This window comes from Ceratotherium simum, chromosome 23 (assembly GCF_057802395.1).
Source record: "Ceratotherium simum simum isolate JZ-2026a chromosome 23, ASM5780239v1, whole genome shotgun sequence".
In the NCBI taxonomy this organism is placed as follows: domain Eukaryota; kingdom Metazoa; phylum Chordata; class Mammalia; order Perissodactyla; family Rhinocerotidae; genus Ceratotherium; species Ceratotherium simum.
Genome location: NC_141922.1, coordinates 21,209,196 through 21,233,164, shown reverse-complemented (window position 1 = coordinate 21,233,164; position 23,969 = coordinate 21,209,196). Strand labels below are relative to the sequence as shown.

Sequence of the window (23,969 nt, the reverse complement as noted above, 5' to 3'; positions counted from 1 at the left end):
AAACCCCCTATGTGGGTCTTTGAGAAGCACAAGTCTTCTGCGGCTGACAAGCCCTGTTGCCCACAGGTCCACACACACAGTCAACACAGTCCTGCCCCGTGTGAGCGCCCCGACCTCCCCAAGTGGACCCAGTCTCTCCACGGCGGGAGCCCCACACACTCCGCCACCGCCCCACACTCTCCACCCGCTCCTTGTGCACACCCTGCCCGCTCAAGTCGGCTCAGTTGCCGGGCTGCAGAGAATCTAGTCACCAATCTATGCAGGCCCACACGTTGCCTGAGGGCTTGTTGTTGGGTGGGGCCAGTCTCTAGGGTGGGCTGCCTGCCTTGGCTGAGCTGGATTAAATCGGTGCTCTAGCGGGTGGGGCAGACCCTGGGCTAGCAGGTCTCAGGGAGAACTCCAATGGCGTCTGTGTCAGCACGCTCACACCAGGCCACAACAATGGCCGCCGCCAATGTCCCAGTCCCTGGAGAGGTCTCACCCCTCACCGAGATGCACTCAGGGCCTATTAGGTGAGTCTCTTGTCACCAAAGCACTGTGCACCTTTCTTTCTGGTGATTTTAGCATGCTTTCTGGAACGGGTGAGTTTGTGCGCGGGCCCTTTAAGAGCCAGTTTTAGTTTCTTTGTGAACCGGGTTTTCTGGGGGTGCTCCCCAGTGTTTTAGTAGCAGGCACAGTCAGATATTATGCCGCTGGTCTCGATTGTGCTGGGTCCACAAAATGCCCACAGCGGGGGCGCTCCCCGGCTCAGGGCCCCGCGCCTCCAGGGAGGCTGCGTACCTGTGAGCTGCTCCCGGAGGCCGTGAAGCTGGCGGCTTGTGAAGGCGGCGTTTTTCCTCTCCAGAAGGGAGTCTCTGCCTCTTCCACCTCAGTTAGGATTGTCCGTTGTTGCAGGAGTTTCTCTCATCCAGTTTTCAGTTCTGTCTCAGGGGTAATTTTTCCACGAGTAGTTGTAAATTGGCTGTGTCCACGGGAGGAAGTGAGTTCAGAGTCTGCCTACGCCGCCATCTTGACCTGCCGTCCAACTTATCTCATTTTAAAACTAAAGCTTTTTGGTATTTTTATGGAGGCTTTATGAAATTTTTATTAAATTATGTAAAACTGACATCTTTATCATGTTGAGCCATTTTATTCAAGAATAAGGGGTGGCTGCCCATTTGTTTAAGTTCATAAGTCTTTCAGGAGTGTTTTAACATTTTCCTCATGTAGATTTTGCAAATTTCATCTTAAGTTCATTTCTAATTATTTTATCTTTTTTCTTGCTATTGTAAATGGGATTCATTCTTCCATTATTTTTGTGTATATCAAGGATATTTGTTTTTATATGTTAATTTTATATCTCGCTATCTTTCTGATTTTTAAAATTGTATGTGTTTTTTTTTTTTTTTTTAAAGATTTTATTTATTCATTTTTTTCCCCCCAAAGCCCCAGCAGATAGTTGTATGTCATAGGTTCACATCCTTCTAGTTGCTGTACGTGGGACTCTGCCTCGCGCTGGACGGAGAAGTGGTGCCTTGGGGCGCGCCCGGGATCCGAACCCAGGCCGCCAGCATCAGAGCGCGCGCACTTAACCGCTAAGCCACAGAGCCGGCCCGTAAAATTGTATGTGTTTTAGTATTGATTCTCAAGATGCATTGTGTTTTTAATTTTTTAAGTATTAGGTTTTCTTTTCTTAAAGCTCCCTTTTTTTTCCAAATCTTCTTAGCCATTTTTATAATCTCTTGTTCTTAGTTATAGTCTCAATTCCACCTTTTTTTTTTTAAACATTTTAAACATAACTTACTGTGTGCTCATTAATTTCATTACCTAAAATCTTTGCAGATCTCATTCTATTGTCCATTTGTTTTATTTCTGCTGGCTGTTGCTCTTGGTCTCTTATTTTGTTATGTGTTTTGTCATCTTTTTTTGACTATGTATTCATATTCCTTAGAACTGTATCTGTGGAATTATTCGAGGCCTGTGTTTAAAGTGAGTTGCTCTAGAGAGGATCGAGTTTGCTTCTGTTAGATGTTTAGGGACCATATCAACATGTGACCAATTCAAAATAATTCTTAGCCTTGAGGCCTTTTAATTCACATGGATAGTATGAATGTAGGCCACAAATCTGGATGAAGGCTATTTTTGGGCTACAGTTTCTTAAGGAATTTCTCTCCCCATCCATTCACCCAGTTCCAAGGTTTCAAAAAAAAAAAAAAAGAAATTCTTTGCTCTCGTTTCTGAGAGTGAGTTTATTTCTGGATCTCCCTTTCACTGATGGGGTAGCCATTCAGGTTCCTAGCTGTACGTGGGAGTCTCCTAGAAGAATTCCCCCTTGGGGCCCTCTAGCTTTGAGCCCGAGAGGCTGTCAAAATAGATCAGTCTCCAGGGGTTGGCGGACGCACCAGGAAAAAAGCATGCTTAAGTGCTTGCCCACATCTGGATTCCTGCCTTTGATTAATTTTTGGCTTCTAAGGATTTTTTTTTTTTTTTTTACTTTCTTACTTGTTTGACAATGTATTTTTAAAGCTTTTATTTAAATATGTTATATAGCTCTCTGATTTTTTTCAATGGAAAAGTTTTTAAGAGTACCCAGGCTGTCCCACCTCCCCGGCTTGGATATCTAAGGTGACTTTTAAAACATCAAATACATTTTAAATTAATTAAAATTATGATATAGATATCTATTTATAAAGATGGCAAGATGGTGATGTAATGGTCAGTGAGAACAAAGAGTTACAAAAGTGTAACAAATATGAGCTCATCATAAAATATTCACAGAGATCCTTACGTACAGAGGAAATAGTTTTAAACAGTGGCTATTGACAGTAACATTTTCAAGGAGATTGAATTTTGGGTGATTCTTTTTTCTTTTATAGTTTTCCATAATGAACATGAATTATTTGGCTAAAAATATTAAAAAACTATTTAAAAAATCATATAAATCTGAACCGAAGCATTTCACTACTAAGCAGGAATGGTGTTAGTTTTTTTCAAAGCCATTTGAGTATCTTTTACAATTTCTCAGCTTTGACTTAAAGTCTCTCTCTCTCTCTACACACACACACACACACACACACACACACACACACACACACATCTTTTTTTGGCCTCTTGGCAAAATCACTTGGGTATAGGCTTCTAACTTCTGAGGAGCTATTTGGATTCTAGGAATGCAAGACTTTCCTTAAAATGAGCTTGTCAGTAGAAAGTGAGCAGATGAGGATGGTTCTCCTTCACTGGAGTCCTCCAGAAGTTTGAGGGTAGTTTGAGGAGTTGAAATGACTTAGATAATGTCTTCCTTGTAAACAGAAAATAGCGGAGATAATCCTCCAAATACTTTCCAGCAGATGATTCTATTATTTTGTCTGAATGTTCCCTGGCTGGACTGATTTCTCACTTTTTCCCCCTACTACTCCATTTAACTAACTCCAGATGAAGAATCTTACAGCTTTCAACTCTTTTAGAGACTATCTTACTAATGGATCTTTCTAGAACTGATTAGAGAAGTATATAGACAGAAATTTAGTATGGAAATCATGAGCTCTGAGGACAGTATAACAGACCCTTTTATGGGCAAATGTGCAAGAAAATGCCACTCCAACAAGACCAGCTGTGCATAAAAAGCAGATGCTATAACACAATGAAAAAGTTCGGGAAAACAAAAACATACACTGAGACTCCAGAAAATTCCACTTGCATGCATCATAAAATTAGAGAAAAAGGAAAGACTGTGTAAGACTATTCAAGTCAATTCTTCTCTTTCAGATAGCCCCACAGACTTGGTGATGACCAATAGTCATTTTCATTGTGAAGTTCAAATGTGTAAACTATATTCATAATTTTTAAAGGGAACTACATTCTGAGACATACTTAAGGTTTATCAGAATTTCACCCCCTCACCCACAGAATTTTTGCTTCCTCTAGATGTGATTGGGTTTAAGTACTAAATAAAATTACTAAAAGCACTTACAGGGTTACAAATGAATATAAATTGCTCCCCAGTAATAAGTCAACTATGCCTCATTTACTTATTTCAAAGATTAAATGGATATATTTTGATCATTGATTTGAAACCTCTTAGATGAAAATGCATTTTTGTTTTGTGTAGTAAGAAAAGATTTTGAAATCGTCTTCAATCTATCATCACAGCTGTCATAAATTACTTCACTATAGCACATGCTGATGGATCAGACTTGGCAAGTTCACTCTACAGGAGGTTTGGAATGAGCTGACGGATGGTCAGCATTTCTCCCCCAGTGTAAGGCTGGATCCCCGTGTTGGATACTTCCTTGAGGCAAGGAATATATCTAACCCTTTATGGTCCTGGATCCTCTTCTGGGTTTCACAACGGAAGTGTTCAGCAGCATTTGAGAAATCAAGCAGATTAATTATGCAGGAAGTTGAATCCTGTCCTGAAGAGGCAGATCTTCCTGGGAATCTGCCATGGCCTACAAGAAACTTTTCTCTTATTTAATTTCTTTATGCCTCCATTTAGTTTTCTAAATGGATGATGCTATGTGCTTTTTCTATAACCATAGACTTATAGTGAGGATCATGCGTGATAGTTTATTTCAGGAAGCTTTTGTTGTTGTTATTGTTTAAGAAGATTCGCCCTGAGCTAACATCTGTGCCAATCTTCCTCCATTTTGTATGTGGGATGCCACAGCATGGCTGATGAGTGGTGTAGGTCTGCGCCCAGGATCTGAACCCGTGAACCCAGTCCGCCAAATCGGAGCACACCAAACTTAACCACTATGCCGTGGGGCCAGCCCCTCAGGAAGCTTTGAAAGCAAAATGGCTAGCCCATAAAAATTCTTCTTCTTATCACTCTCAAAAACAAGATTTTCAGAGAAGAGAAGCAAATGAGAAAGACAGATCTGGATGCTTGAGTGATCCAATCCTCCTGGTAGTCAAATCCAACCACATCACTCTTATGCTTAGAATTCCCCTTCTCACACGGAGTAAAACCCTAAGTCTTTGCCTATGTACAGGCCTTACACTCTCCGGGCCCAGCTACCTCTGATCTCATCCCTCAACTGTGCTCACCTTGCTCACTCCTCTTATGCCTTACAGGCCTCCTTGCAGTTCCTCCATCCTCAGAGATTTTGCGTTTTTGGCTCTCTCTACGCTTCCTCCAATTAGTTCCATGCTGGCTCCCTGCCTTCACTCATTCTCTGCTCAAATGCCTTCTCCTGGGACTCCTCCCTGATCTCCCCATCTAAAAGAGCAGGTTTTGTCCATTTGCACCCCCTTGTCTTATTCTTCTTTCCATCACTTACCAACGACATTGTTGTTAGTGGCCTCAAGTGAGTTCTCACTCCCAGTGACCTTGTGTACAGCAGAGTGGAACCCTGCCCAGTCTTTCTGTACCATCCTCTCAACTTCTAGGGCTATATCAGACAATGCTCTGCTGCTATTCATAGAGTTTTCCTTACCAATTTTTTTGGAATTGGGTGGCAAGTCCTTCTTCCTATTCTGTCTTAGTCTGGAAGCTCTGCTGAAACCTGTCCACCATGGGTGACCCTGATGGTATTTGAAATACCAGTGGCATAGCTCTTAGCATCATAGCAACACACAGCCAACACAGTATGACAACCGACAAACACCTGGTATGGTTGAGAAATGAACACGGGCTGTGGTGGTGAAATCACTGAATCTTAACCACTAGATCACCAACAACATTATGTCATATATTTATCAGCATATATGAGTCCCCCACTCCCCATGAGTAAGCTCCAAGAAGCAGGAACTTATCTTCTTTATTGTGTATCCCCAATATCTAGAATATCTCCTGGAAGGTCATAGGTCATGAATAGATGTTTCCTGTTTGAATAAATGTGTAAATAAGTGGGATGGCTCTTGAGGCTTCTGTCGCCTGCTCTATTAGTCAGACAGCCAGCATGTGCTACACATATGAATTCAGGTGGATGACTTAAACTGATGACAGCCACATGGGAAGAATCAAGGAGGCATAACGGATTAATTTCATCCAATTCAATGTAGCAAACACTTTCCAAGCCCCTATTATGAGTAAGGCTCTAAGTTGGAGTTGATATTAGCCATCTGCTTCTCTGAAGAAGCCTTATAATTGATAGTTTTTACACAGGAAGAACCAAAACAGAAAGACTTCCTTAACCAGTTGGGAACAACCTTCTGATTCCTATTGAAATAAATTTAAGTCGACAAGCGTTTATCAAATTCCTGCTGCAAGCAAGGTGCTAGGCTACTGACTATCCCCATTGACCCATTTCAAAACAGCATTACTCTTTCAAGTTTAAATAATGGCAAATCTAATACTGAGGAAAAAGAATTCAGTGCAGTAATACAGCATAAGGTTATAGACTTTTGCGAATCTGTATTAACCTGAATGCCACTAGAAGTACAAATATTAAAGCTATTAGAATTCTATTAGAGTCATTCTATTAGTCAATTCTATTAGAGTCACCCACACTGCTCATTGATGTGCACTTTTGATTGAGACAAGAAAAAAGTGCATATTACAAATTAGCCAAAAAAACACATAGCTTTTCCTCTTTATTGTCTGAACGTTTAGGACTCATTTTTGTGCAAATATTTATAGAGTTTATTTCTGGTATGTTTTATCTATGTGATTTCATAGGAGTAAATTTAAATGCACATGTATATATTAGGACCTCGTTATACAAAAGAATGTAATAAAAAGAGTGGAGCGTACAAAGTAGTGTCTGGCACAATCAATATCAGCGAACAATGAGAACTTACTGGGTGCCTGGCACTCTTCGAAGGACTTTAATGGATTAATTAGATTGGATGAATTAATTGATTTAATAGTCACAACATGCTCATGATGTAAGTATTCCTACCATTCCCATTGTACAAATTAGGAAACAGGAACAAGGAGGTTTAGTAACTCGTCCAAGGTTAGTAACTGTGCCAGACCTTCGTGCTAGAATCCATGCTCCTCATCACTATTATATTGCCTCCAGGAAGCATACATTCTACCTGGGAAAGTAAGAAAGAAATATATTAAATATCAACCAGACTTGACAGCAATAGAAGAGCTCTCCCAAAGTCATATATGATTTTTTTTTTTTTTTTGCGAAAACAGACAATGATTACCGTAGAGCTCAAAGGAGGGAAAGGCAAGTTCTGCCTGGGATGGAGTTGACCAAAAATCAGAATGGTTTCTTCATCACAACAGCAATGCTGGGAGCAAGAAATAAGGGAGCAATGCCTTCAAAATTTTGAAGGAAAGTTATTTCCAAGCTAGACTTCTATGCACAGCCAAACTGGTAAGGAAATTTGAGAGTAAATACCTACAAAATCTCAAAAATGTATCTCTGCTTCCCCATGCACCAATCTTAAGATACCACTAGAGGATGTCCTTCGTCAAAATGAGGGAGTGAAATTCGATCTAGGAAGATGTGCAACAGTGAAACCAGGATATCCAACAGAGGAGAGAAATAGAGAGAACCTCCAGAATAATAACCGTGCTTCGGGTGTAGAGGGCAGCTATCCAGAGTGAAGAGCATGACTCAAGAGACAAGCTTTTGAGAGCTGTCATCGCCATGCCTGCTGCTGTTGAACCATCTGTTTAACCAGAGAAAACACCTGGAGGATGTACTAAGCCAAAACAAGGGAATATGCTACAAAAGAGGAAGACATGATATCCAGGAAGTAGAAAAGCCAATCTTGGAGAAAGGCAGAGGGAATTCCAGGTGTGGTAGAAAAGCAAAGGCCAAGCTGACAACCGAGCAGCAGGTCTAAAAGAAAACCTGTCCAGAGAAGGAGAGACGTTTAAGAAAAAATTTTTACCTGATATAAGTAACCTCATGGAACTTAGTACTGAAATGTTATTGGAAATAGTTGGAAAGATTAGCAAAAAACAAAGAGAAAATGAAGCAAATGAAAAAGCAAGGTAACTATTAACTTCAAGAAAAACTAAAAATAGATAGGGAAAATAATTATAAGGCATTATGATGCTTTTATATGAATAATATTTGCATAGCATATGAATGGAAACACTGAATATGGATTTAACCAAAAATTGTGATATAATTATATTGGGAAGATAGAAGAGGAGAAGAGGGGGTAGCAGCATAGAAGAGCTACCTCCTCTTCTACCATAATAGGAAATATATAAGTGATGTTTAAAATTGATTAATAATCACATAGCAGCACACGCACATTACTTAGGAATATGGACATATGCAAATTTCAGAAAAAAATTGCTAGAAGAGTCTAAAGTGGTTACTTCTGACAAGGACGACGTTTTTTTAACAAGCTTTTAGTATTATTTGAATTTTAAAATTACATGTATGAATTATTTTAATAAAGTAATAATTAAAAATTAAAATAGTTCATGTGAGCTTTCCCAAAATGTTTGGTATCTAAAAGCCTCTCAATAAAGCTTCTTCTTCTTATGGTATTATTATTATTATTATTGGAAAGAGTCTTGGCTTATTGTCAGATGACATTGAATCTAGTAATATCTGCTACCGACTCTTTCTGGGGATTTTAGCAGGGGATTTTAATTCAGTGGACCTCAGTTTCTTCCTTTGTAAAATGAAGGGGTTAGCATATAGGTATAATCTCTTGAGCCTGCTCCAACCCTATTATGTTATGAATAGAGCCTTTTATGCAGCACGCATACACTGATAGGGTGCTGTCACACAGGAAAAACTTGGCTGCTTTTAAAGTCCTGCCTTTTATCTGGGCCATGGAGCCGAGAAGATGAGGAATGTCTTCATCACTGGTTCAAGAACACGAAAGGTGATTGTGAGGAGAAGGAGAGACCCCAACACCAGAAAGGACAGAATAAGACAATATAATTTTAACCTCTGGAATGATTCTTACCTTGCAGAGCCGATGTACTAAAATAGGATGATGCACTTGAATGCATTTTGTAAAGTGAATACGCTATACACAGGTGGTCTTGCTAGTCTTGTTTAGAAAGGAGTCAGCGCACTCTAGTGGGAAAAGCTCTGGCCTGGGAATTAAGACATTTGAATTCTAGTGTTGACTTTGCTCTTAATCCTCCAGACGAGCTCGGACAAGCTCTCTCATGTCCTTTGTCTCAGCGTTAGGACTGGTAAAATGAAGATTGACTCAGTTGGGGTTTTTCAGTAGCAGAAAAAGAAATCAAATTGGCAAAAATGGGATAGTTCATAGAACTGAGACAAAAGCTTCAGGAAGGACAGGAACCAAAGATGTTCTAGAGCTCTGGGCTGATATTCAAGATTGAACAACAAGATGGCACAGACACAGCCCAATCAGAAAGGATGCAGTAGCCACGCTTGAGCAGGGCTCTAGAGGCCCTCCACTGATGTATGTGTCTTAGTCCATTCCGTTTGGGCCACTATAACAAAACACTATAGATTGGGTGGCTTATAAACAGAAATTTATTTCTCCAGTTCTGGAAGCTGGAAGTCAAGGTCAGGGTGCCAGGCATGGTCGGGTGAGGGCTTGTTTCCAGAGTCCCAGACTTCTCGGATTCTCATGTGGCGGAAGGGGCTAGGGATCTTTCCAGGGCATCTTTTATAAGAGCACTAATCTCATTCATGAAGATTCAACCCTTATGACTTAAGCAACTCCCAAAGGCCCTATCTCCTAATACCATTATCTTTGGGGGTTAGGATTTCAACATATGAATTTTGGGGAACACAAACATTCAGACCATAGCACAGGGCTAACTCTTCAGTTGTTGGATCAAAGGGAAATCTGGGGTAGTGGTCCCAGGAAGGAGATGGTGGAGAAGACATTCAGGGTTTGGGGAGGCAGCTATTTACCAACTGGTATGGAAGTATTTCAATATTTTAACAACTGGTACAGCTGTATCGGTGTGTTTCTGCTGGATGTTATAGCTATGTCTAGGCATAAGGAGCTATTTATTGTTATATCAGGCCTCATTGCTAGGATGAATTGAGATAAAAATTCAGCAAACACTTTTTTCCACCCTTTTGTCCCACGACTTTGTACTCACAATTGAGGGAGAGAGTATCTGGTTGGCCTGGTTTAGAGTTTATGCCCACACTTGGCCAGAGGAGAAGAGAGCATCCTGAATGACAGTCCTACCATAACAGCATCCAATGGAGTGGAAGCAATTTCCTAAAAAGAATTCAGAGCTCTGTTACCCTAGGGTGAGATACAAAGTATTTAATAGCTGGTATGGCAAGGACATCAATCAATTAGAAGACACGTCAGCCTCTGATTATGGGGCAGGGTCCTGAAGGTTCCCTGCTGCGCTGGGGGTTAACCCTCTTAACCAGCTGTGCTGTTGCAAGAACAGGACAAACACTGGGAGTCTCAAAAGCAGGAATGGGGTAGTCAGCATGGCGCGGGGGAAGAGGGGAGCAGGGGCTTGGACCATGGTTATTGTTCGTAGATATGGCATATTAGTATCAGCTGCTGCCTGCCTACTGGCTGAGTACGAACTCTCTGTTACCAAAAGAAGCGAGAGGAGAGGAACGCTGGGCTGAGGAAAAATCATAGCTGGCTGTTACAGAAGGCTTGAAGTAGAACTCGGCCTTGAATTGAAGGGGCTCTGCCCCCTTGCTTGCATCACTTTGGTGAAGATATTTTGCCTCCCTGAGCCTAACTCCTTGTGTATAAGAAGGGGGTCATAAATAACCCATGAAGCTGGAAACCACGGTTGCTACAGAGTGTATGAGGAAATGTGTGGTGGTATTTTTGGTTTTCACAATGACTAGGAAATGGGGAGGCTGCTACTGGAATTTGGTGATGGAGTCAGGAATAATAAATGTTCTACAATGTCTGGGGTAGTCATTGCTGTCCTACCCAAAATATCAATAGAGCCTCTGTTGAGAAACATTGCAAGGAGAATTTTCCGGAAGAGGTTGCTGAAGAGAATACTGCCATATGCAATGGGCAGAAGAGGGATAGACCTAGTTTGGGTAATAAAGTGGCCATTTATTATTTGTTGTGGATTAGGTCTATAAACACATCTGTCATTTAATCCTCATGACCACCCCCTGAGATACAATTAATGACCCCTTCTTATACACAAGAAGTTAGGCTCAGAGAGGCAAAATATTTTCACCAAAGTGACACAAGCAAGGGGCAGAGCAACTTCAATTCAAGTTTGAGTCCAAAGTCTTTCTGCAAAGTTTCAGGGGGTTGAGAGGAGAGGGACTACAGGGTGTGTGTGGAGTCCTCTGAGAGAAACAAGGTCACAGTCATGTCACATACCCATGATAAGAGTCTAGGAAGAGTTGTTGAGTCCTGAAATCAATTACTGTGGGAAGCTGGAATTTCTGGATATCTTTGAAAAAGCCTCCAGAAATTCAAGTTTGTTCAGACAAAGTTTTTCCTAGATTGAGGGAGGAGATCATTAACCGGTCTTCTGGTCTTGTTTCTATGATCAGTTCTCAGTACCCTACCAGACTCTGGGGGCTGACCTTAAGATAAATTTTGAATAAACTCTCCCTTGAAAGGGCTGGAAATTCACACACAACTGCAACTTAATGGAAAACTGATTGAAACCAGCCATTCTGACTGAAGATTAGTTGGAGTCTTTACATTGAAAGTGAAATGAAAGAAGTCAAAAGTTAAAGAGATGAAGGAAGGATGAGTTAGGATTTTAAAAAATCACATTTATACCATTACAAAATCAATATACATTATCGTATAAGATTTTTATCGAACAAATATTATTCTTCTTTATTTGCTATATATAGATTTTCATACACATGTCATATTTGAAAATCGTCAGAGAATTCTCATTTCCAATTTTCTATAATTCCATCATAAGTACTTTTTCACCCCCTTTGCTTATAACTTTGTGCTAAGGTGCCACTACCTCCCCCAAGGGAATTACAAGAAAAGCTGAACTTATTAGCCATCTACCTCTTGGTAAAAATGAAGGACATAAGAGTCATTTTATTAGTTAAAGGGCAGCACAGAGTATGAGAGAAGCAGGCACTTGCGGGGGTCGGGGGCAGAAGAAAGGACATCTAACCAAAGTGGTAGTTGTCTCCAGGGATAAATACTGCGTTTCAGGAATTCTGGTCCCTGCGCCTCAATCTAGGGTGGATGGATCTCTTTCCAGTTCCCGTCCTCTCCCAAACCCCAGGTGCAGACACCAGGTGGCGCTCGCACCCTTGCAGTACTGCGTCTGGAGCCCCTACACTTGGGGCCTGTGTCCTGAAAAGCCGCGCGGGCTGCCTGACCCCGGAGAACCGCGTTCAGTGAAGCGCAGAAGCAAAGGGACGCCTAGCTCGGCCCCACCCTGAGGCTGAGCTGAGGCCAATGTGGAAAGGGACCAGTGGACGCAAGGCGGCAGTGAGGGCTGTGGAATCCGCCCTGGTCACTCCAACCGCGGGACCAGCAGGGAAGTTCAGAGCTTGGGCAAGAGGATGGAAGCACCATGCAAATTCGGGGAAAGCAGAGGAGGTGGCTAACATTGGGATGGTTAGAATGTCGGAAGGACCCCTCTTATAGATTTTAAACGTTACAGACCCTCTTTCTGGATTCTCAGCGGGCCGTGATGGAAGCAGGTTCGGGGACCTTTGAAGAGTATCACTTGCCCTTTCTCTTCTCTCCATCACCAGCCTTTAGGGGTGGTGAAATACCCTCTTTTCAGTTTTCCAAGGCGAGCAAGTATTTTCGCACAAAAATGGGTTCTTGCTAAATTCCCAGTTTCTATACCTTCCTCCCTAACATTCGTGCGCGCACAAGCTGGATTGTAAAGGACGCCGCGGTGGGTTTATTTGCACGGTTCAAAAGTGGGTAACGATGATGAATTTCTAAGGGGGCCCAGAGGGTGACAGCGCAGGGCCGAGTCCCTAGAGACCCGGCGCCAGGCTGTGGCGGGCCTCCTGTGTTGCACGTCTCAGGGTGGAGCCTCTCGGAGGGTGGGCTGCGTGGATCAGAACTACCAGGGTGTTTGATGAATGCAGAGTCCCTGGCCTCAGCCCCGACCTGTTGAAGCAGGATCTCTGAGTGGGAATCTGCAGGTTAGGAACTCCAGCCACAGGCCACTGCCGACATTCGTCCTGCTAAACCTGCAAAAATGTCCATTTCAACACTCCCAGAAGATTCTCCTGAACTTTAGAGTTTGATCATCGTTGCTTTGGCGTTTTACAACCCTTGTTCCGAACTGTTCGGAAAGGGAAGGGAGAGGAGGGGAGGAAGGGAACCCTTTTACAGTGAGTACGGGCCCCCAGAGCGCAGGCTTCTTGCCGCGGGTCGGCAAGGGTGGTCTTGAGGAGCGGAGAAGTGGGCACACAGCACCTGCGTAGCAAAGGGCTCCAGACCTCCCAAAGCGACCGCAGTTTAGCAGCCTCACACTAGCCTGGGCCGAGTGGAGGAGCAAAAGCGGCTCTTTCCCGCGCTCGACACCCCGCTGCGGCGCGCACCTGGGGCCCCCGCCAGGTTTGGGAGGAGGGGCCCGTGGGCGGTGCGGGGCGCGCTCCTCAGAGCAACTCCTGTGGGGCGGGGGTGGCAGAGGAGGAGGAGATAAAGTGGGGGGTGTTTGGGATTTAGGCCTGCCTCCCACCTCCCCACCCTCCGCCCCCGCGGCCACCTTCCGCTCTATAATTGGCCGCCGGCTGGCCTGCCTTCCCTCTTATCAGATCCTGGGCGCCCAGCAGGAGGGAAGCGCTGGAGAGGAGGAGGCAGCTCCAGGCGGCCAGGAGTGGGAGCAGGAGAGGGAGGAGGAGAGGGAGAGGGCGAGGAAGAAGGATAGGGAGAGGGACAGGGAGGGGGACTGGGAGAGGGAAAGAGGCTAATTAAAAGGGGCACACAGCGGAAAGGGAGTGAGAGCGGTGCACCGCCAAGAACCAACGTGCAGCGGCACTTGGATCTCCCCTAGGCACCGGGAGGTCCCCAACCTGGGCTGGAACCTTGCTCTGCACAGGTCAGTTCTAATCTTTCTCTGCCCTTCTTCGGGTCGGCTTTGAAAAGTCTGTTCGTGAGGAAGGAAAAGTGGAGAGGGCGAAACACCTGCAGACGCAACGCAATTCCGTGGACATTTTCTACAGCGCGCGCCCAGGATGGTCCAGGGACCTTTGGGGTGGGATGGGACGGTGCACCGGGACTGCGCAGGAAGAATAGGAGGTGCTGCGTGACACGAATGCACAGACTGTGAAGACGTGTTGCTCCCGGGAGCTTTTCCCTGTACTTGGGTGTTGTGAGCGCGCGGCGGGAATAAGCGGCTTTGGGTGCGAGACAGTGGCGACTCTAACCTTTCCAAGAAGAAAGGGTTTAGTAAAGGCGACAATCTGGTGAGAAAAGGGCTTAGGGATATGTCTTGGAGGGCAGTATATAAATAGAAAGCACGCTGTCTTTATTTAGATTGTATTTGGGGTCGCTTGGGAGAGCAGTCGAAGAGGATCATGGGGGACAAAACTCACCCAGCCACCCCTCGATACTACCACAGATTAGTGCAGGGGACCAGGCACTAGACGCAAAGAGGAGCACCCAAGCAGGGCGCATCGTTGGAGGGTGTTGGCGGTAGCCGCTCTTCCTCTTTGCGTCAGGAAACCCAGATGCTTCGCGCGTTTTGTTTTGGTATCTGGGACCAGGAGGTTGCGGCTTTGAGATGCACCAACGGGATGTGGTGTTGGAGGGTTCTCTCTGCCCTGGCTTTTCCACTCCTAACCTCCGCCCTTTTTATTTTTCTGGACCTTTCCTTCAAGCCTCCTAATACGCAGCGCCTGGGCGGAGATGCATCCGGCGGAGTTAGGTTTTGGGGTGTAACGTGCACAAGCAAGACAGAGTTAGAGCCTGGCCAGGAGGATCCGGCGTGGGGCCACTGGAGTGGCCTCAGTCCTAGGTGAGGGCCTGGGCGCCGCCTGCAAGTCCAGGACCACAGGCTATCCGATTTTGGAGCTGGGTTCTTGGGTCCTCTGCGGGAAGCATGCTCTGTGGCGCGCGAGCTCAGGGCTGACAGGGGGTCGCCCCTTTTGCCTAGGTGCCGGCTTGGACTTGTCCTTAGGGAAAGTGCCCAAATGGGGCTCGTATGCAGCTCTCGCAGGGACCTGCATTTCCCCCCGAAAATCGGTTCTGGAGCTGCTACTGAGAGCCCCATTCCCTCTGGAAGTTTTGGATTCTATTCTGGAAGTTTTGGAGAGTCCGCTGCTGGCAGCAGCTGAAGGGGGTGGGAGGGGGCAGGAACAAAGAAATATGGAGATAAGACTTTGGTGCCTCTGTGGGGAGCAGGAATGAAAAGGAGTTTTTCTGAAATTCCCCTGTTACAGGCTCTGGGGCTTTTCACCTGCAGAGGACGGCGGGGGACCCTTCCTAGTTGCCGCATGTGGTGAAGGGGCCCTATTCAAATCCAGCAGACGAGCTTAAGCTGGGTGCAGTGAGAACTGGTGTTCTGTTTCTGACAAGGTAGTCCAATTCAACACGCAGAGAACTCACTGGTCAATTTAGAACGAGTGAATGAATAAATGAATGAATGAACGGATAGCATTTGGATTTTTGGTTGTTGGGAAAAGGCAACTTGGTTGGATTTCCTCTGAACCTGGTGGCAGTGGCGTGATTACTGTAAGATAGAGTTCAGGATAGTATTTTTTTTTAAAGCAACTTTATTGAGGTATAATTCACATATCATACAAGTGTCCAATTCAGTGGTTTTAAGTATATTCACAGAGTTGTGCAATCATCACCACAATGAATTTTAGAACATTTTTATCACTCTAAAAAGAAACTTCGTACCTATTAGCAGTAATGCTCGTTTCTTCCCAACCTCTCCTCCACCCCACCCCACCCAGCCCCTGGTAACCACTAATCTACTTTCTGTTGACATTTCGTATAAATGGAAACATACAATATGTGTGTGGTCTTTTGTGACTGGCTTCTTTCACCTAGCAAAATGTTTTCAAGGTTTATCCATGATGCACAGGATCCTCTTTAACTAAACACAGAGCATCTCCTCCTTCTCTGCCTGGGGAGCCCTGAGCTAGGAGAGACCTGAACCTCCAGTGCAGCCCTGACCTCCTGGGGGTCCCTTTGAAAAGACAGGAGCCACACTGGTGAGGCCTCTCAGTAATTCCCTGGGTAGAATTTCTTGGAACCCATCAGAATTCCTGGAGCAGTTTTGGGTAGGTCCCAGGCTTCAGGATTGATGGGAGGAGCCCTTTGGCCCTTATTCTGCTGCTAACATTCCAGCTGAGGATTTCAGAGAACTCTCGGGGCCTTCCCTGCGTGTCTTGTTTTTCAGAATCAGCCAGGGCTGGCCTTAAGAATGGGCTGAGCAAACTGGTATTTGAGGGGTACTGGGACAAGACCCAGCACCCCCAAAAGGCCCTTGGGGGTGTGCTCCCTTTGGCTTTTAAATACTTCCTAGTGTCACCTAGTAAAACACAAAGATCTTTTGCCAGTTTTCAGCTGACAGTCTCTGCAGTTCTGTGATTCTAGAGCCACACTGCTGTCATTTTAATCCTAATGCAGCCAAATAACTGCTGTTTTGCTGGCCTGTGGAGTGTAACCTGATTCCTTTGAAGGACAGGGCCTTTTTGAATTGCTGCAGGCTGAGGTGGTGGTGTTTGAGTGCGGAGCTAACAAATCATCTGGGATTACCACACTCTGTGTAGAGCAAGATCCTTGGTAAATGAGACACTAGATGGTCCCAGGGGCAACAGAGGGGCCACTGGGGGTAGGGGGAGGGAGGGAGAGGAAAGTTTAAAGGACAATGGCAAAAACAAATTCCTCCTTGTCAGATTTGCCCCTGATAATGCTGGATGTCAGGAAAACAATCTCCTCTTGCTCCTTCTGTAACTAAATAAAAAGTGGCAGGGATCCAGTTACTCCTCTGTGTACAATAAGCCTTGAGTGAAGACCAAACTTCATGCTGTTCCCGTGGGGGTGATGAGTGTGTGTGTGTGTGTGTGTGTGTGTGTGTGTGGTGGAAGTGCTGGCATTTTTTTTTTTTTGAGTACCTATTGAGTACCTATCCTTTTCTCTTTTAGAAACATATTTAAGTCTTCCAATTACTTGCGGAAGTAATTATTCTTCTTTTAGAGATAAGATCACCGAGCTTCAGGGACATAAATTACCTTGCCTGGGGTCACAAAACCAGCAAGTGACAGACACCTGATTAAGATAAGTCTATGAGATTTGAACCCAGATCCCATTGGACACATTCTCCTTCAGTTTCTTTGATGGGGTTGGGGGAGGGGTGTGTGACTGGAAATGGATGATGTCAGCTGAGGCCCTACAATCTAGTAACTAAACAGGGGATGGAAGGCAGACAGATACAGGTGAAATCTAAACTTGCTCCTTCTGTGCGCTGTCCATGGACACATCAATGCTCTTGACAAACTTTTCTGCCAGTGGGCCTTTGTTGGAGCTACCCTGGCAGGTGTCTCTAACTTTGAGTTTTATGGAGCAGTGCTGGATCTCTTTCCTCCCAGAAATTACCTGGATTGTTTATGAAAATTGATCTAGAGGGAGACCAGGCTTTGCTGAGTCCATCTGAGTGTCTTAGGATGTGTCTATAACCAGGGCTACTCAGGAGACACTTTATTGGATAAAGATTTGTTCCTGGGTGGCTTTCTACCTGGTTTTGTAGAGAGGAGCACTGAATTGCTATCTAAAAATGATATTCTACTGCAGGGTTTTTGCTTCCATTCTTCCTTTACTTTCCAGCCCTTCCTCCTGCTATGTACTGAAACTGTGCTAAGCATTCAAAATATAGTGGTGAATATTACACTTTGGTAGGTAGAAATGCAAATATCTGATTATAATACAGTGTTAAGTGCTACAGAATGGAAAATAAAAATTGCTACTGTAGGAAACTTGGGGTAGCATCTGGCCCAACCTTGGAATTTCAGGGAAGCCTTCCTGAAGGATGTCTATCTATATTGAGATGTGCGGCTATCCTTTATACTGCTTATACATGGTATAGAGTTTAGTTAAAAACAATCTTCCATTTCTTTGACCAAGAAGCTGTGTCAGTCCTTAAAAAAAGGAGGAAAAAAAAAAAAAGCCAGGTGATGGATCATTCCCAAGTCAAGGAGCTGTCATTCCGATTATGCCATACTTTTGGGACGGCTCCGCCTTCTATGGGGTAGAACTTACAGCACTAGTTTAAGACTGAGCAGCTGCATTCCTAGGGCTGATTTGCAGTCAATTCCCTTGCACTAGAGTCATTACCAGGGCTGCTGTTAACCTACATAGGGTCTTTCTGTGAATTAGAAAGAGGTGGTCTCTCTGGGCATGCCCATGCCATTGGGAGAAGAAAACAGCATCCTTTCGTCTGGATAACACAGCTTTGCATACAACTTGGAGAGCAGAGTGTCTGCTAGTTTCAAGCATCACTCACTCTAGGCCAAGTGCAAATTGTGCAGTGCATCAGCTGTGATCTGTACACATCAACCCTGATCATTCAATCATTGATCATTCAGTCAATCAATATTTATTCATTGCCTTTTATGCACTTTGAGCCTTTTTGATTATGGTTCAACTCCGCATCTAGATGTCCTGTAGTACCTAAGACCCAGAAGGTAAAAATAGTTACTGAAGCCATGACGTTAGCTGGAGAGTTGGAATGGGATATGGGGCAGATGCACCCCACTGGAGGTCTGATTGGTGAGGGATCTAGGTCACTGCTACACAAATTGTGGTCTGCTGGTTGGTGCCCATCCACAAACTGTTACTTCCCCCTGATTAGATAAAATTGCACCAGAGTGTGAATCAAATATGTCACTATGCATACTGTTAGTTCAGCTGAGATATTTTTTCATAGCAAAGCTTTCTTGATGAAGGAAGCAAGACAATGCATAGATTTACATTTTGGCATAAGTTCCTTATCTCATTGTGGACCAGTAACAGTTCACAGAACAGGTATTTTGAGTAGCACCAATCTAGGCAACATTGCCTGGTATCTGGCCAGGAAGACGATCTTGGCTCCTTCTGTCTTTATACTATTTTCCTTTCTCTCTTTCTCTTTCCCTTATTCTTTTCTTTGTTTCTTCTGCCTCCTCATGCTCATCGTTATAATTTTCCCTCTCCTCCTCCTTCTCTTATTACTACTTTGCCAATTCTTTCCCTTCCTGTTGATGGTTCTCTCTCTTACTATTTTACCATTTCTTTCTCTACATTTTTGATGTTGTGAATTTGATTCAGTTGTTTGTGTTTTAAAAAACAAAATTAGAGGAGCCCAAATACAAAAGATAAGAAATGAGAATGGAAAACAATCACAAAATGAGAGGAAATTAAAAGAATTGAATAGTAATTTAAAAATTTTATGCCAATAAATTAGAAAACTTGGGTGAAATGGATTTATTTTTAAACAAAATACAAAACTAGATTATACAGACCCTAGATTATACAGAATTATGAATAAAACAATAGGTGTAAAAACTTTGAAAAAGTTTTTAAAAAGTAGCCTCCCCCAGATGCCAAACTTCCATGGTTTTGCAATTGAATGCTAGCAAAAATATTAAAAAATTGATAATACCAATGCTACTATAATTGTTCCATAGTACTGTATACAGAAAGAAGGGAAACTTCAAAGTTATTTTTATAAAAAAATAATAAGATAATACTGATATAAAAACTTGACACAGCATAAAATAAGAAAGCTACAGGTTATCTCACTTATTAATATAGTATACTTATTAATATAAACAGCATATTAGCAAATAGAACCCAGTAACACATCAAAAGAATAATATGTATCTCTATTGTCATTACAGTTGATTTATGGTAAGGCTTACTATCAGAAATTGTGATTCATCTGTCTTTGTTCTTCTTTTTAAAGATTATTTTGGCTGTTCTAAATCCTTCACATTTCCATGCAGTTTTTAGAAACAATTTGTTAATTTCTACAAAAATTGAATTGTTGAGATTTTAATTGATTGTTTTGAATCTATACATTAATTTGAGGACATCCTAACAATATTGAGTTTTTCAATCCATGAACATGGTACACTGCACTATTTATTAAGGCCTTCTTTAATATCTCTCAGGAATGCAGTTTTGTATTTTTGTAGTTTTTACACTAAACAGTATGGAAGACTTCCATGTCTTACTAATTTCTAAGTATTTTGCCTTTTTTCAAGTTACTGCACATGGAATTAAAAAAAATTTTTTCTTTTCCATTCGTTTGCTGCTATAAGAATGTGATTGATTTTTGCCTATTGATCTGTGTCCTGCAGCCTTCCTAAATTAGTTCAAGTAGGTTTTATTTCTTTAGTAAGTTTTTTAGGATTTTCTGTGTAAACAATCATGTTGATTATGAATAAATACAGTTTTACTTCTTCCTTCCCATTCTTTCTGCCTTTTATTTCTTTTTCTTACCTTATTGCACTGGCTGGGACCTCTAGTACAATGTTGAATGAAATGGTAAAATGTTACAATGTTGACATCCTTGTCCTATTTTTTATCTTAGGAAGAAGCATTCAATATTTCACTGTTAAATATGATATTAGCTGTAGGTTTTTCATAGATGCCCTTTATCAGATTGATGAAGTTCCCTTTTATTCTTAGTTTCCTGAGTTTCTTCTTAATCATGAATGGGTTGTGAATTTTCTCAAATACTTTCTCTGCTTCTATTGAAATTATATGTATATATAAATTCTATATATATATATATATGTTTTTGGTCTGTTAACATGCTGAATGATATTGATTTTAAAATATTAAACCAATCTTACTTCCCTAGAGTAAACCTCACTTGGTAATGATTATTATTATTATTTTTATATATTACTGAATGTTATTTGACAATATTTTGTAAAGTATTTTTGTATCAATGTTCATGAGGGATATGGTTCATAAGGGATATGAACATTGTATCAATGTTCATAAGGAAAATTTTTATTTTTTGTAATGATGTCTTGTTTTGATAAAAAGATTATGCTAGCTCACCTTTGTTTTCTGAAAGGACTCCTGTGGGATTGATATTATGTCTTCCTTAGATATTTGATAAAATTTAGTAGTGAAACCATCCAGGGCTGCAATTTTCTTTGTAGGAATATTTTTAATAACAAATTCAATCTCTGTAATAGATATAGAGATATTTGGATATTTTATTTCTTCATATGTCTGTTTTAGCAAGTTGAGTATTTCAAGGATTTTTTTTCCAATTAAGCTAAATTGTTGAATTTATTGACATAAAGTTATTAATATTTTTCCTTTTTATCATTTTTTGATGTGTGAAATATGTAGTGATATTGTTTCTTTTATTCCTGGTATTGTTAATTGTGTTTTCTACCTTTGTTCCCTGATCACTCTTTCTAAAGATTTTTCAATTTTATTAATATTTCAAGGGAGCAAATTTTGACTTTTTTAATTTTCACTAATATTAGTTTTATATTTCTTTGGTTTTTACTCTTATCCTTGTTAATTCCTTTCTTAAACTTAATTTGGATTTAATTTGCTCTTCTTTTTCTGGCTTCTTTAGGTGGAAAATTAGATCATCAATTTTAAATCTTTCTTTTTTTTTTTTTTTAATAATTTTTATTTATTTATTGTTTTCCCCAAAGCCCCAGTAGATAGTTGTATGTCATAGCTGCACACCCTTCTAGTTGCTGTATGTGGGACGCGGCCTCAGCATGGCCAGAGAAGTGGTGCGTCGGTGCACGCCCGGGATCTGAACCCGGGCCGCCAGCAGCAGAGCGCACGCACTTAACCGCTAAGCCACGGGGCCGGCCCTCTTCTGTTCTATGTAAACATTTTAACGTATAAATTTCTCTCTAATCCTTTAGGTGCATCTGCCAAATTTTTGTATGTTGTCTTTTTATTTCCAAATTTCTAAAAAATTCCAAATATTTAAAAAATATCAAATAGTTTTAAAATTTTCATCATGATTTCTCCTTTGACCCATGGATTAATTAGAAGTATGTTGTTCAATTTCCAAATATTTTGAATTTGTAGAGATATTTTATTATTATTGATTTCTAATTTAATTCTGTTGCTGTCAGAAAACATACTCTGTAAGCTTGCAATGTTTTGAAATTTATTGAGTTTCATTTTATGGCCCAGAATATGGCCTATTTTGGAAAACTTTCCATGTACACTCAAAAAAAAGTACATTCTGCAGTTGTTGGTTGTAGTGTTCAATAAATATCAATTAGTTGATAGAGTTGTTCACATTTTCTATATCTTTACTGATATTTTGTCTAGTTGTTCAACCAATTCCTGAGAGTAGTGTTAGCATCTCTAACTTTGCTTATTTTTTCTTTCTTTAGTTCTATCAATTTTTGCTTCATGTATTTTGAAGCTCTATTATTAAATACTTACACATTTGTGATTAAGTTTTCTTGATTAATTGACCCTTACCATTCTGAAATGTCCAGGATTTGAGGGGAGTTTCTAATGTAGATTTTATTCCTCCTCGTTTTGACTCAGTTTTTTTTTTGACATTTTCTTTCTCAATTTCCAGTCTCTCTGGCATTCCTGAACTGTTCTACCCTTTAATACTTTGTGCTAAGAAGACTATGGGTTTCCACTTGATTTCTAGTCACCATGCCATGCATTGTGGAGAGTTCACTCAGGGGGAAAAAGACTAATCACCAAGCTAAAAGTAACAAAACCAGGTCTTCTTTGTTACTAACATGGAGTTGTTTTTTACTATGTCATGATGCTAACAGATAAGAGTAATAATCACCAATTTCCTCTAGGGCCTCATAAACTAATCCTGAAAACCCTTTTGATGATTCTGGATGTGAGGGGGGTGGTATTTTCATTAGAAAGAAGAAATAAGGAATGCTAAGCAAGGTCGACACACTGGGCTGATACGTTAGGCCTGTTTTTAGTTCTTTCTTTTTTATCTACATACCTGTATGACCTAGATCATCAATTGACTGTAAAATTCTCTTTCCATAAGGTGGATATTAAAATATTAACAATGTCGAGTTGGAGAAGGCATCGTGGATGTCATTTTGTTCAGTTCCCCTACCCACAAATTTAGGAATCTCTTCTATAACATCTCTTATGGGTAAAGCTTAGCCAGCTTCTGCCTCAGAACTAGTGAAAGAAAAGAACCCGTTAATTGTTAGAGAATTTTTATATCCAAATCCACATCTCTGTGTATCAGTCTATTGATTCAAGTTCTATTTGCAGATGCTGCACAAAATAATCTTGTTTTATCTTCCACATGAAAGCTCTTCAAATATTTGAAGACATCCATTTCGTGCCTCCGATTCTTGTTTTTCCTATGCTTAAAACATGCTTAAACATCCTCATTTCTTTCAAAACTTCTTTGCATGAACTCGTCAGCTGGAACTGCTAAGTCTTTTTCTAAGTCTGTGAATTGCTCTTAAGTCAAGTCTTCCACGTCTTCATATGGTTTATTTTGAACCTGTAGAGAACTGTCATCTGGAAAATGATAAAAATGGATAGGAATTGGGCCGGCCCTGTGGCTTAGCGGTTGGGTGCACGCGCTCCGCTGCTGGCGACCCTGGTTTGGAACCCCGGGTGCGCACCGACGCACCGCTTCTCTGGCCATGCTGAAGCCGCGTCCCACATACAGCAGCTGGAGGGATGTGCAGCTATGACATGCAACTATCTACTAGGGCTTTGGGGGGAAAATAAATAAATAAATAAAATCTTAAAAAAAAAAAATGGATAGGAATGTATTTTGAAAAGTTTAGAGCAGTTCACCCGTGCAAATAATTTTTACCCCTGTCATTATCTGGATCCTTAGTTTTTGCCGAAACCTTTTTGTGAAGTTAATCCTACAACCTTAATGAGATGGGGGAGATAAAGACTTCTTGAATCTCCTTCCTCCTCTAGTATCTACCCAACTAGCAAATTCATTGATTATAATCATTCCCTTTTCCTTCATGTTCTTTCAACCTGTTGCTAACATATGCTATGGTTGGAACTTTTTGAGAGCTGCCTGTATTCTAGTACATTATCACAGTCATCCTATAAGGTAGATGTTATCTTGCACATTTTATTGGTAAAGAAATCAAGTCATAGAGTGGTTAAACTAGTTAGTGAAGGAGCCCTGGCAAATTATTGGCAGAACTGTCTTCCTAACTCCCAGTTTTCTATTCATACTACCACTTTGTGCTAACTCTTTGCTCTGTTTCACA

General features: G+C 41.7%; 1 protein-coding gene across 5 annotated transcripts in view; it reads left to right on the top strand.

Moving 5' to 3' along the window:
• Positions 1–440: 440 nt before the first annotated feature.
• COL14A1 (collagen type XIV alpha 1 chain) overlaps positions 441–23,969 on the top strand; it is a 227,104-nt gene continuing 203,575 nt past the window's right edge. For 2 of the 5 annotated variants that reach the window (XM_087447499.1, XM_087447496.1), the window contains exon 1: positions 13,685–13,834. The gene's annotated coding sequence lies outside the window, so the exon portion shown is untranslated. Of the gene's footprint in view, positions 513–13,684; positions 13,835–15,192; positions 15,313–23,969 lie in introns of those variants that run through there. The other 3 variants (XM_087447497.1, XM_087447500.1, XM_087447498.1) reach the window with 3 other exon arrangements.